The sequence below is a fragment of the Cupressus sempervirens genome, chromosome 5, assembly GCF_028749045.1.
Source record: "Cupressus sempervirens isolate cs-2001-9-10 chromosome 5, ASM2874904v1, whole genome shotgun sequence".
Lineage (NCBI taxonomy): Eukaryota > Viridiplantae > Streptophyta > Pinopsida > Cupressales > Cupressaceae > Cupressus > Cupressus sempervirens.
In genome coordinates, this window is record NC_143122.1 from 14,109,921 (window position 1) to 14,123,042 (window position 13,122).

The 13,122-nt window shown below is 37.4% G+C and overlaps 1 long non-coding RNA gene and 1 pseudogene across 2 annotated transcripts in view; both read right to left on the bottom strand.

The window, feature by feature from the left end:
• LOC149554372 (uncharacterized) overlaps positions 1-13,122 on the bottom strand; it is a 51,182-nt gene that overhangs the window by 21,315 nt on the left and 16,745 nt on the right. The gene's annotated exons all lie outside the window — the stretch shown is intronic.
• Positions 6,251-7,715, bottom strand: LOC149554373 (18.0 kDa class I heat shock protein pseudogene; annotated as a pseudogene). The gene is made up of 3 exons (XR_016365252.1): positions 7,695-7,715; positions 6,906-6,945; positions 6,251-6,809 (listed from the first exon to the last, which is right to left on the bottom strand). The product of XR_016365252.1 is annotated as an 18.0 kDa class I heat shock protein pseudogene (transcript).

Genomic DNA, 13,122 nt, shown 5'->3' on the forward strand with positions numbered 1-13,122 from the left:
GTCAGTGGTGTACTTAGTTGTGAGAACCCCTTTATGAACCTTCTGTAATAACTGCACAATCTAAGGAATCCACGAAGATCAAAGAGAGTCTTGGGTGGAGGCCAATCCAAGATGGCTTGAATCTTTTCCTGGTGTACTAGGACCCCTCAAGCACTAATTATATGCCCCAAATACAATATCTCTTCCATTCCAAATCCACATTTGGATCTCTTGGCAAATAGTGATTGTGACTCCATGATCCCAAGCACTTCATCCAAATGCCTCAAATATTCCTCCCGTGTCTTATTGTAAATAAGTATGTCATAAAAAAACACCAATAGGAACTTTCGTAATTGTTTGTTAAAAATGTGTTTCATGCATGATTAGGAAGTCATTGGAGCATTGATCAGACCAAATGGCATGACCAATGACCCTAATAACAACGAAAGGTAGTCTTCTCCACATCTTCCTCCCTCATGTGAATTTGATGGTAACCAGAACAAAGATTTATTTTGCCAAAATAGATTGCATTGTGTAGCTCATCCAATAATTCATCGATCCTAGGAATAGAATACCTATTTTTTATGGATTTCTTTTTTAGTGCACAAAATTCCACACACATCCGGATGGTTCTATCCTTCTTAACCAAAACTATCAATGATGCAAAAGGACTAGAACTGGGCCTGATCCATTCTTTCTCTAGGAGTTCTTGGTTCATTTTTTGTATCCCATCCTTAAACTGTTTAGGGTGGTGGTAGGGTGTAATGATGATTGGTTTGGCTCCTTCCTTTAACTCAATGATGTGCTCAAATCCTCTGTGCAGAGGGATGCCAGGAGGGATGTCGGCAAGAATCGTACTACGCTTATCCAATATTGCATGAAGGTCATCACCCTAGTAGTCAATTTGTTGCCCCTTATCGGTCCTATTGAGATCAAACAATATGTTGCCAAGACAATGCCATCATGTCAGAAAATAGCTTTCATCCATTGTCTTGAGATTTCCTTGAGCCCTCCATTTGACATTCCCCTCAAGACTACCTTCTTTCCATCCACTTTGAATGAAAACTCCATTCTTTTGAAGCTTTGTATGTATTTATCCAAATTTTCCATCCACTAAATGTCGAGAATGACTTCCATGTCTTCCAGATCTAGTACAAAGAAGTCTTATGTCACCATATGGTTCCCCATGGTAATGCTAAGTTGTGGGACCAGATGGGTACATGATAGGAGGTTTCCTCCTACTACCTTGACTTGGAATCCTACATGTGCCTCTGTAGCCAAACCTCTTTGTTTTACGAGTGATGAATTAATAAAATTGAGTGTAGCCTCATTGTCCAACATGACTATGACCTATTGTCCTTGGAGAGTACCTCATACCTGAAAAATAGTACACCTCTAAGTGCCAGAAAAAGTGATGGTACCTCCTCGATGCACTAGCACGACAACCCTCTCTACACGATTTATGTTAACCTCTTTGGAAGCTTGCTGATCATCTTCTTTGGTTTCTAGTTCCTCATCCTCATCATTGTCTAATAGCACCTCAATCTAATGGACGTTCTCCTTGTCTAAGCATCAGTGTCTTGGTTCCAATGACTCCTTACAAGTAAAACAAAGCCTCCTCCTTCTCAAATCTTGTCCTGTGGCTCCATCCATTAATTGCTTCTTTGGAGGGAGCTTGTTGTCTTTCTCCTTCAGAGCCCACTTGGTGTGTGAGTAACTTTTGGAAGAAGTGGATGTTGCCATGTCTCATTCCTTCTTGATTGCTTCCATGAGTGTGTTGGGGTTAAAATCCTTCACCCAACCCTTTAAGGGTTCAATCAATCCATCCATGAATAGGACAGAAAGTCTTCTCTCTGAAATGTATGTCACCAATACTGATAGTCTCTGAAATTTTGTGATGTAAATCTCTATTGATCTAGTTTGCTTTAGTTGTGCCTACTCCTTGAAGTTGAGCTCTGGATCCTTTCCATCAAAGTGGTCAATAAGTCTCTTCATGAATTCGGCATATAAAGTGACTCAATCATGACCGAGGGTGACCATCCCATGGTGCCACCATTCATGAGTGATTCCCTCCAAGTGAAGTGTCGCAAACTTAATTGCCTCTTCTTCAGGCATGGGGTTGAGTTGAAAGTATGTATCATCCTTCTGAACCCATGCTCGTGTTGATGTATGGCCAAATCCGTCAAAGCATGATAGGTTTATCTTTCCAATCTTTTGTTTATTGTCATCATTGTATTGGCCTTGCCTCTTAGAATACCTAATCCACAAATCCACATGATTCTTGAAGGATAATTCCACTCCAAATCCAACATCAAACCAGTCTTGTCGTAATTGATCTTGCATCTCGAGGAAGGTAGGCTCTTGTTCCCTACCTTGTTCTACCCATTGCTGAAATGTCAGCATCATTGGTCTTGTGCGAGAGCACTCTATGTGAAGCCTCTCATTGACAAAATTATCACCATGCCCACTGTATCCTCCATTTATTCTTCCTTCTGCCAAAAGTTGAAGGGTCTAGCTAGTTTTCTCTTGCCCCTTTATCAAGGTCTCACCGAGCTGTTGTTGTCCATTCAACAAAGTTTCACTCAATTGTTGTTGTCCTCTTGTTAGCTCCCTTTAGAAGTTGCATCATCTCAATCCTTGATTCACCCATCCTTCCTACGGATCAGGATCTTGGCAGCATCCAATGTCACCGACAAGCTAGCAAGATCACCAACTTTGATACCACTATAATGTTCCAAAGGCAATCTCTATTCAGAGGTGATTTGTTTGGAGGTGTTTCTATTTAGAGTAGGTGTTTTCTATCAGGTGGTGATTTTTGTTTGGAGGTGATCTATTTCCAGAGGTAGTTTATGTCCGAAGGTGTCTTCTATCTGGAGGTGATGTGTTTGTACAGTGTGTTGTTGCCGGGTTTACGATGCGCAACGTGTGTTGTATAGTGAGGGATGTGTGCTATGTGTTCTACGGTGTATGTTGTGAAGCGTGTGGTGTGGTGTTCGTGTGGTGTGTTGTTGCTATGCATGCAATGTGTAGTGTGGTGTTCGTGTGGTGTGGTGTTGCTAGGTGTGCAGTGTGCGGTGTGTTGTTGCCAAGCTTACGGCGTGTGGCATGCAACGTGTGGTGAGGGATGTGTGGCACATGGTGTGCGGTGTGCAATGAGGGTGGAGTACGGAGGGAGGTAGTACGACAGATAGAGGGAGGTGTTGCATGAAGATTGGAAAGAGAATACAAACTTATATGCAAATAATCTTAGAACACCAAATCTATCAAATAAATGCTAAACATGAATAGATATTGAAAACAGATAACCCCCAATTAATACTCGCATACACAGATGGTGCTTTGATTTGCCAGATCCGAACAAAGTATTACAAGTGACAGAATAGGGTGAGGGTCGAATCCCATCGAAATCGGAAAGCCAAGTAGGGAAGATCTTCCACTTTCAAAATGGCGAACAAATCCAGAACTCCAACAAGAATTCATAAATACAAAGAAATAATCCAAATCACATACCTAAAATACACTACAAAATGGCTATATAAAGGGCTTTGGGGAAGCTTCTCGAAGGATTACAAAAATGCCAACATGCCGACAAGTTACAATAAAAATAAAATAGAGGGCCCGAGAGATTAAAACATTGATTTTCGGCCATATAACCAAAAATTATTATTTTATAATATTGGGGACATCACAATTTGACAAGGGGTTTTCCATTTCCCTGTGCCCTACCCTTATGCTCTCTGGGCCATTTAATGAGGGTGCTATCTATCACATCTAGTATGCTCTCTAGAATTCATATCTAAAATCTCACATTGTTGAAATATGGTTTAGTGATGGTCTTTACTTCTTAAGGAGCCGATGACTCCTATCAAATGTTTTACTTTAACAATCGTTCTTCAGCTCAGAGTGCCATGGCTATGTGATCTATATGCTCATTTTTAAATTCCAGGCTGTTATAATTAAGCCAATTTGATGCTCGACTTTGATAGCAAGTGTTCTCTTACAACCTAACTTGTTCTTCTCCATCTTATCTTGATATGACTTTGCTTATATAGATGGGCTAGCCTGTCAGCCTTTTCTCGACAAATTTCCAAATTATTTTAGGTTTTCAGTATCATTAATTGGTTCTGCATATGCTCTTGTTATCATTATCTAGTTGATCTCAGCTCTATTTTATGGGTGGGGAACCACTAACCCTCTCCTCAAATTGGTGTTTGCATGGTGTCTCTTGGTTGCAGGGGATCTGGTGACAGGAAGTATCTCCTGCAATATGTTGTGTTGAGCAATCTTGCTGCTTTCTTTTAATTCTCTCCTCTCTATCCTCATTATGATGTAAGGGATGAATGCCACCTCAAGCCCTCTCGAAGAGGTTCTTGTAATCTAATTATCTGATCATTTGTTGTTTCCTAATCTTATGTTGTAAAGGCTGGTATGCAAACTCAAAGACCTCACTTGGAGGCTCATGTAAGGTGGTATGCCACCTCTGCCATTTGAGTATGGCCATATATTCAGAGGGTATGCTCTCTTTATTTGTACTAGAGGATCCCCCTCCCCTTGTATACAAGACTTTGATACCTGGCTAGACTAGGGGGTTTCCTTCCCTGTTCTTTTTCTGCTAGTGCCTGCACTATGAACGGGGTAAAACTATGTAAATATTCATAATATTAATAAAATTCGGCATATGCCTATTACTGAACCAAAAGAAATTTTAAAAAATTAAATGTCATTTATTATTAAGAATAAAAACCAATTAATATCAAATATTTTTATAACTCAAATCCCAATTTGATATTTAAATTTCATTTAAAAAATCATTACAAATTAAAAAATTACAATTGATCCCAACTTTATCACTCCACAAAAATTCATCTTCATCAACAATTTTCTAAAAAACAAAAGCAGAATTTGTACATGAAAATTGGATTAATTGTACGCAATAGCCAAAGTCAACAATTAACAATAAAAAGATTATGTATAAACATACCTGAAAATGACCATTTATTACCCCTTAAATAATAACTATTAACTGAAGCACAATTTTAGGGCTGATCATAGAAAGCTGCAAATCCTCATCTGCTCATAACTCGTCATCTCACCTGAATAAAATGCCTTTAGAAATTCAGATTAAAGTGCATTTAGAAACTGATATGTTCGACCGCTCTGTCACACTCTTTCCCCCTTGGAAATTGAAATTCAAACTCTTTTGTTGCAGCCTTGTCACTTGATGCGAATAACAAAATCTTTACAAGATCAGGTCAATACTAATGCTATCAAGGTGCAGTCAAAAGATCTTTAAACTTAGCTCACGCTTAAGGTTTCACTATCACACAAAGATTGATGATTAAATGCAACCAATGCCATTTAAGATTGCTAAAGGTCTAGAGAGGGAAGTTGCTAACCACAATTCCAGATTATACCTCATCCTATACCATTAGCTTGAGCATTTTTCAAATTGTATGCTACAAATGTCGAATACTATATAAAATTGCTGAAAACGTGAAGAACCAGAGCTGTAAGTTTCTTAATTCTTCTAACTGCTGTTTTGGATTAGGCCTTATCTTCTATTGTCAGCTTGAACATTATTCGCTAGTGACAGGATTTTCAGATTGTATCAGTAGTATCTGAGATTGTTGAGAACTTGAAGATTCAGAAAGGGAAGTTACTTAATTCTTCTAACCACTATTTCAGACTATGCTTATCGTCTATTGTCAGATTGAACATTTCCAGCTGGTTACTGTACAGCTTATTTCAGTGTTATGTAGATTCAGTTAGTTTGTGATCATGTCTTCTGTAGCTATCTAGTACAAACATGAGAATTGTTGCAATTGCTTTATATTGATTATCTTTGTATTTCTGTTATGTTAATCAGTGATAAAGCTGGTCTCCAACAATTTATACCACAGAATTGCTACAAATTGCTGCCCTGTTCTGCTCTTTCCAGCAATTCTCATTCATTATTTAACCTTGTAAATTCTGTGATGGTGTTATTTGACTACTGCTGCTAAACTCCTGAACTTTGATCATGTTTTTTCTAAGAACTGTTTTGTACGTTTATTGATACTTATTTCAATAAACTTTTTACTCTCAAATCAATTATATATTTAAAAATAAATTAAACTATCAATATCATTTAGTGCTGCTTGTAAAAACATGCTCAATCATTAAATCATGTCTTCTATTTCTCCAAAAAAAACAATGAAATTTTAAGTTGATTGGGATAATCCATAGGAAATAAACAACACCTTACATTAGTATTTGTAGGAAAATCCTAGAGTTACAGACAAAATATCATTGATATAATATTTATTACTGCACTAGCACCATTCAACAGAACTCAAATTATATTTCGTTTGAGGATTTAATGTTCTCAGCAATCAGCCAGAAATTTCAAAGGATTTAACCTTATGTTTGGGCTTCGGTTGCTTTGGCACTTGTGATATTGCTATTAGGATTCAACTGTGTAGTTTTTTTTGAGTCAAACTCATTGACCCATGTTTCATTAGCAGTGGTTCACACGAACCCATCTCTCATGAGAATGAATGGAACACTTAAAACTTATTGCATCTAGGTGACACTCACAGAGATGAAGTGTTGGGACTTCACCTCGGTGATGCTTTGGTACTGTCACAATCAGCACTCCATTTTCCATGGCAGCTTTCACTTCTTCCACCATCGCATTCTCTATCAGCTGGAATTGCTGCAAAAATTTGCCACACGAGCATTCCACTCAATGATATTTATAATTCTTCTGCTCCTCTTCTTTCTTGCGCTCACACTAATCTGCAGGATCTGTCCATTGTCCACTTCTATCGTCACCTCCTCTTTCTTCAAACCTGGTAATCAACAACACATATACAAATGCAAAAGCCAAACCTAAGACTGAAAAGTAACTATTTAGCATAAAGGCAAGCCCCTCAAGAAATTGATACCTGGCAAATCAGCCTTGAAAATGTGAAAATCTAGAGTCTCCTTCCGTCAATTTGTGTATTTGCAACAGCTCCTATACCCCTTGTCAACTTGTGTTTTTGTAACAGCTATTATATCCCTTGCAAATTGTGAAGAAGGAACCATATCCATTAAATAAGGGCAGTTAAATGCTCCCAGAGGATCCCAAACATCAAGAGAAAAAGGATAGAAAACGACTGGAATCAGTGCCACCTTGATTTTTTTCTTGAACGGCTAGAAAATTTAGGTAAATTGATATTCTCACAAACTCACAAAATCACCTCTATGCACACTAAAGAAAACAATGCATTTGGGTAATTTATAGTTCACAATCTTAAATGCATCTTGCATTTATCAACGATTTGAGAGTACGCACCAAATTAGAGTGCATAGACAGCAGATGAACTAGCGTTAAGCATGCCCTTCCCCTTTCCCTTGCTCATATGTTTAATTTTGCCACTGGTTTTTGGTCGGGATGTCTCCTGCCAGCATCACATATTGAATTTTGGCGGTTGTCTTCACACAAAAACTACCTATCGGCTAATTTATGACGTAAATTCTAGCAACTGATGTTTTGCTATATAAACACATCATATTCTAAGAAGATTATGTAACGAAACTTGCAACCTAAAAAATATTACCATTTCCACATAACTCATAAAAGATCTAAAATAATTAAGCATTTAAAATCCACACGCAAGAGAATAGGCAACATACCAAAAAAAATGTGACACAAGATATACCCTAGAGAACCCCCAATGAGGGAAATAAACCCCACCTCCAAAAGCATCCATCACCGCGTATTATTCAACAAAACACTTTTGCAATACAACCATGGAACTCTTCAAAGCCATAGCCACAACCCAAGCAATCCATGTGAACAAACATAAATCGACACATCCCATGGCATATTTACAAGCTCCACAAATGCTTCCTTGGCTAACTTATCTCGTCTTGTCTTGCATCTACAACTACCCTTGCGGTTGCTTTTATAGTATCAAACTCCCACAAAACTGCCAAGTGGTATTACATAAACCTTGTGCTAACAAACCCCCACTGACCCACATTTAATATTAGGCATTTAATTATTTTTTCCCAATATTAAATAATTACATCAATTATTATCACAATATGTCAATACAACTCATCAAAGATATTCTATAGAAATTTCCACTTGTTGCACGCCTATCTATGTGCTCCTAGGTGTTACATAATAAAACAAAATAATACAATGTAAACAATATTATGTAATGTGTACAACACACAATCTCAACAATCCCTACTTATATACATTGCATAGGATCAATTTGAAGCCACATAAATGAACAAGGAAACAATCCCTCCTACATTCACCATCATGGATCAAAGTACACCATGTGCTCCATCTAGATACATGTAACAAAATCAAGGTATCTAGCATCTCAAACATGAATGATCCCACCTTCTATTATGCCACTATCATCGGACATACATAGAAGCCATCCAAAAAGAAAGCTACCCAACCTGTCTCATAAGAATCATAAAATCATGTACCAACTGAAATGCCAAGCACAAACACCTGACCCAAAGATAATCACATGTATCCATAGCTAAAATAGCACCCACGGGAACTTCTAACCCATCCAACTATCCATACCTCCAAAGACATACCAAGTGAATCTCAAATCATCAACATATTCATTCTGCAACCTACAATCACAAGACTCACACCAAGAAGGATCCACTGCAAAAGATAATGTCAAATTTGTAACCAATCCACTCACAAGATCTCATAGAAGTGAATCCATGTAGTATCAAAGACATCCATAACACATAAACTAATAACCTGCAAGAACAACTCTCATAAAAAATCTCCAACACTCTCCCAAGTTCTCCACAACAAACAAAGAAAAGAGATAAAGAATAATCATGTCATCTCTCACATGACATACATGAACACAAACCAGTGATCACAATCTCCAACCAATCTCAAATCCATTGTAAGTGAAACTGGGCATCTGGGAAGATAACCAAGACCAAAGAGAAACCATGCAAATCATAACCTATATCATATCCTACACACACCTTTAGATGTAAGCTGTCAAGTATAATCTCTTCTATAAAACCCCAACCAAGAAGCCACACCAACACCCATACCATACCATATAACTAATCATGGATGTAAGCCTCACAAGAAGATCAAACACATAAACCATTTCTAAACCAAAGAATAACCATTTGTAACCCAAACAATATGCCCAATAAAACCATCTCCCAAACTAAGCCCGCATAACAACAACATATGCACAAGGAGATAACCAATGCAAAGACCATCTCTCAAATAAACCCTCCAAAACTAACTCATGTACCATAGCTCAAAATCCACATCAACGAAAGACAAAACATAATGCACTTGAGAGAAATAATGGGCTATACCTCTCAAGTAGTGAACCCACCGAGTAGACCAAGAGGGGGCAATGAGAAGGCTCATCAAGATATCCAAGTCTCCAACCAAGACTAATCTAAGAACAATCTCAAGTCCATATTAGGTGAATGTCTGTCAAACTTCCTGCTGAAACCATCAATCCTCCCAACAAATATATCTCTAATCCAAGAGAAATCAACATCACTACCATCTTTAAGTATCCATAAGCGCCTATAACCAATCAACCCATGCCAACTCCAAATGCAACAAAGCAATATCGTGAAGTATCCAACAAATGATCAATGTACTCAATACCAAGAAACTAAACCAAAATCAATGGCAAAGTTTCAACTATGGTCTCAGTATCATAAACATGACAACATGATCTAACCATCTCAACCAAAGAGACAAAATATTCCATATGAACATAGTACATACCATAACATGTCAAAACTCTAAACACATATCAAGAGTATACCATGAAAGAATAATGAAACCATCATAACACCAAGGATAACATATCAAATGAAAGCATAAATCACATCTCTACTAAGAACCCTGTGAGTCCTCAATATACAACCATCTCCATACACCATGAAGATAACCATCACCAACAAGTGCACCATGCAATTGTCAAAGATGCTTCTACACCAACAAGATCTAAGACATCCTCCTACATCTGCAAACAATCAATAAACATGTCAATGTCAACAACTCTCACTCAATCATGGTACCGAGTCAACCATGGCATCGTAACATCCATTTGCTACTTGAAGATCCTCCAAATCTACACACACACAACCAAAGTGTCAGTACCAAGTGAAACCAAGAAGATACAAACCAATCTTGCACTGCCACATCATCACTGTAACAAGCTCTCATTGAATCATGTTTCCAAGCTATCCATGACATCATGATGAAAAACCATCCTCTAACCATGAGAATCAACCAAGTCATCAAACCATCAAAGAATCCAAAGTGCACATCATGAGCTTCTCAAAAGAAATCAAATAATCCAAGAAGATATACTGTCATAACCAAATTAGGAATCCAAACCAATGAACGCTAACAAAGTACTTGTATATCCAATCATGTCATGTCAAAATCTATGACACCATGATCACATCAATGAACCAAGTATCTAACTTTCAAGGTGTCCAACTTGTCAACATAAAATAATCAACCACAATCCTTCACCATGAGTATACCTAGTAACATCTCATCCCCTTTACATGAAGACAAATTAGAAAATCATGTGACTAAGGGCATAGACAAACCAAATCCAATTCACCAGTGTGAATGTACATCAATAATGAAAGATCAATAGGCAAAGACAACCCATATCCAAGCTATAAATGCAACCCGTAAGTACAGACCTCTTACAACGCAACAGAACTTGTAGACCCAACAAGTTATCATACCTATCCAAATCAAACATCACAACACAACTTGTAAACCCAACAAGTCATTATAAATATCCAAATTGAACACTGATAACCATGTCAACAAGAGACCAATCTAAAATACACCCTTAGTATACAATGACATCAAACTCCAAATCTCTAAAATATACAATGTAACCCCAGTACTGGGGTACGTCGAGATGGGGCAATGTTGGGATGAGTTTTCAGGACGGGGAGAAAATGGGCCTTATTTTCGAGACAACGGGGGGATGGCCAGGGGAAGGTGGCAAGGGGAGGATGAAACATGGACGAGTATTGAAAAGTATACATATAGAACTTGAAATGCTTGTTATGAAATGATGTTTCAGTAGAACATACCAATTTAAAATACTTAAACATATCAAAATTGCAATGCACCAGAACAATTGAACATTCAACATAGTAACATATTACATACCCAATAGTAACATTCAAAAAACAAAATTCAAATAAAAATCCAAGTATCTATTCCAGCGGAAGCATGGTTACGGCATGGTGGAGGTGGGAGTATTTGGGTGCGCAAGTACTCAATGCAGGGTCATCTTGGGGACAGGTACTTCAAGGTTTGGGAGGTGGGTGCGAGTCCTCGTGTTATACTAAAAATATACCATGGCATAAACGCACAATGTTACTATAGTCAATATAAATCATAAATCGTTTATATCAATATATCACCAAATAAACCATGCTATTCTTGCACCAAATCTGAACCACTATGTAAAGCTCTCCAAGAGCTTTCCATTGACTATCGAAGTCCAAAATTTGACTTTGCATGCCCAATTTATGCTCAAATGTAATGCTAAAAATGAACAACATATGACTATCGAGCTCATAAAACCTAAAAAAATGTCAAAATCACATAATCAAACCTATACCAAGTGTAGTGCTCTAAATTAGTGTTCCAAAAACTATAAGAAGCCTAAAATCCGACCTCCTAAGTGAAAGTTATGGTTGTTTTAACAAGACAATCTATTTGCTTCTATAAGCCACTTTTTTTTAATAACAAAAATTTTGACGAAATTAGATTTAATGGCCGTCACAACCAACAATTAAAAACATTTTACATTTTCTCTCAACATGGCCAAACTAGGAAACAAAATTAATGAAAAGGTCACCCTGGATCCAATGGTGAGGTCTGTTTTTATCCCAGGAGGTCATTTCTAGAAGCCCACCCCTAAAACACTCATTAAAATGAAACATCCAAAAAACCTTTTTGACCAACAATTTCACATGCTCAAAATATGCCAACAACCCATCATAACAACGCCCTCAGATGTGCAATAAACATACTACAAAACTCATATATCTTGCCCTTTCTTTTATTTTTTCGTGCATTCCCATGGATTTAATCTATGGTTACAACAATAAAATCATAGCTTTAATACCACTTGTAAGGAAACTTGCAACCTACAGAATATTTCCATTTTCACATACCCCATAAAAGATTGAAAATAAATGAACATTTAAAATCCATATGCAAAAGAATAGACATCATACCCACAAAAATGTGACCCAAACTTATCCCCTAGGAAATCCTCATTTAGGATAAAACTCAACCTCCAAAAGCATCAATCGCCATGTATTATTCAGCAAGACACCATTGCAATACAATCACATAAGGCTTCGAAGTCATAGCCACAACCAAGCAATCTATGTGAACAAGCATAAATCCACACATACCATGTCATGTTTCCAACCTCCACAAATGTTGTCTTGGCTAACTTGTCTCTCCTTGTCTTGCATCTAGAAACCTTTGTGGTTGCTTATATAGTGGCAAGCTCTCACAAAACCACCAAGTGGTATTACATAAACCATGTGCTACCAGACCACCATTGACCCACATTTTTAATATTGGGCAATTAATTATTTTTTATCTAATATTAAATAATTACATCAAATCTTACCATGTCAATACAACTCGAGAAGAATATTCCATGGGAATCTCTACATGTTGCACATCCATCTAGGTGCTCCTAGGTGCAACATTACATAATAAAATAAAATAATACAATTTAAACAATATTATGCAATGTGTGCAACACACATTATCTCAACGGATTATGTCTAGCTACCTTTGTAATTTTGAGTGATGCAAGAGATTTGATCACAGGAAGAAGTGTAGCATCAATGAGACGAACCCAAACATGGGAAGATGTCAAAGTTGTCACCATTGCCAAGATTCTTAAGTAAACCTCTTAGGGTTTGTTTGGTATCCTAAAGTCGCCAGGTCAAGTTAGCATTATTTCATTCTCAATTACCAGTCACCAATTGGTTTGGACAAGATTGCATCCCCATGACAAATCCTTTGTGATGTAAAATCTAATTAAACACTTCGAAGAGAAGTTATAGCAATTG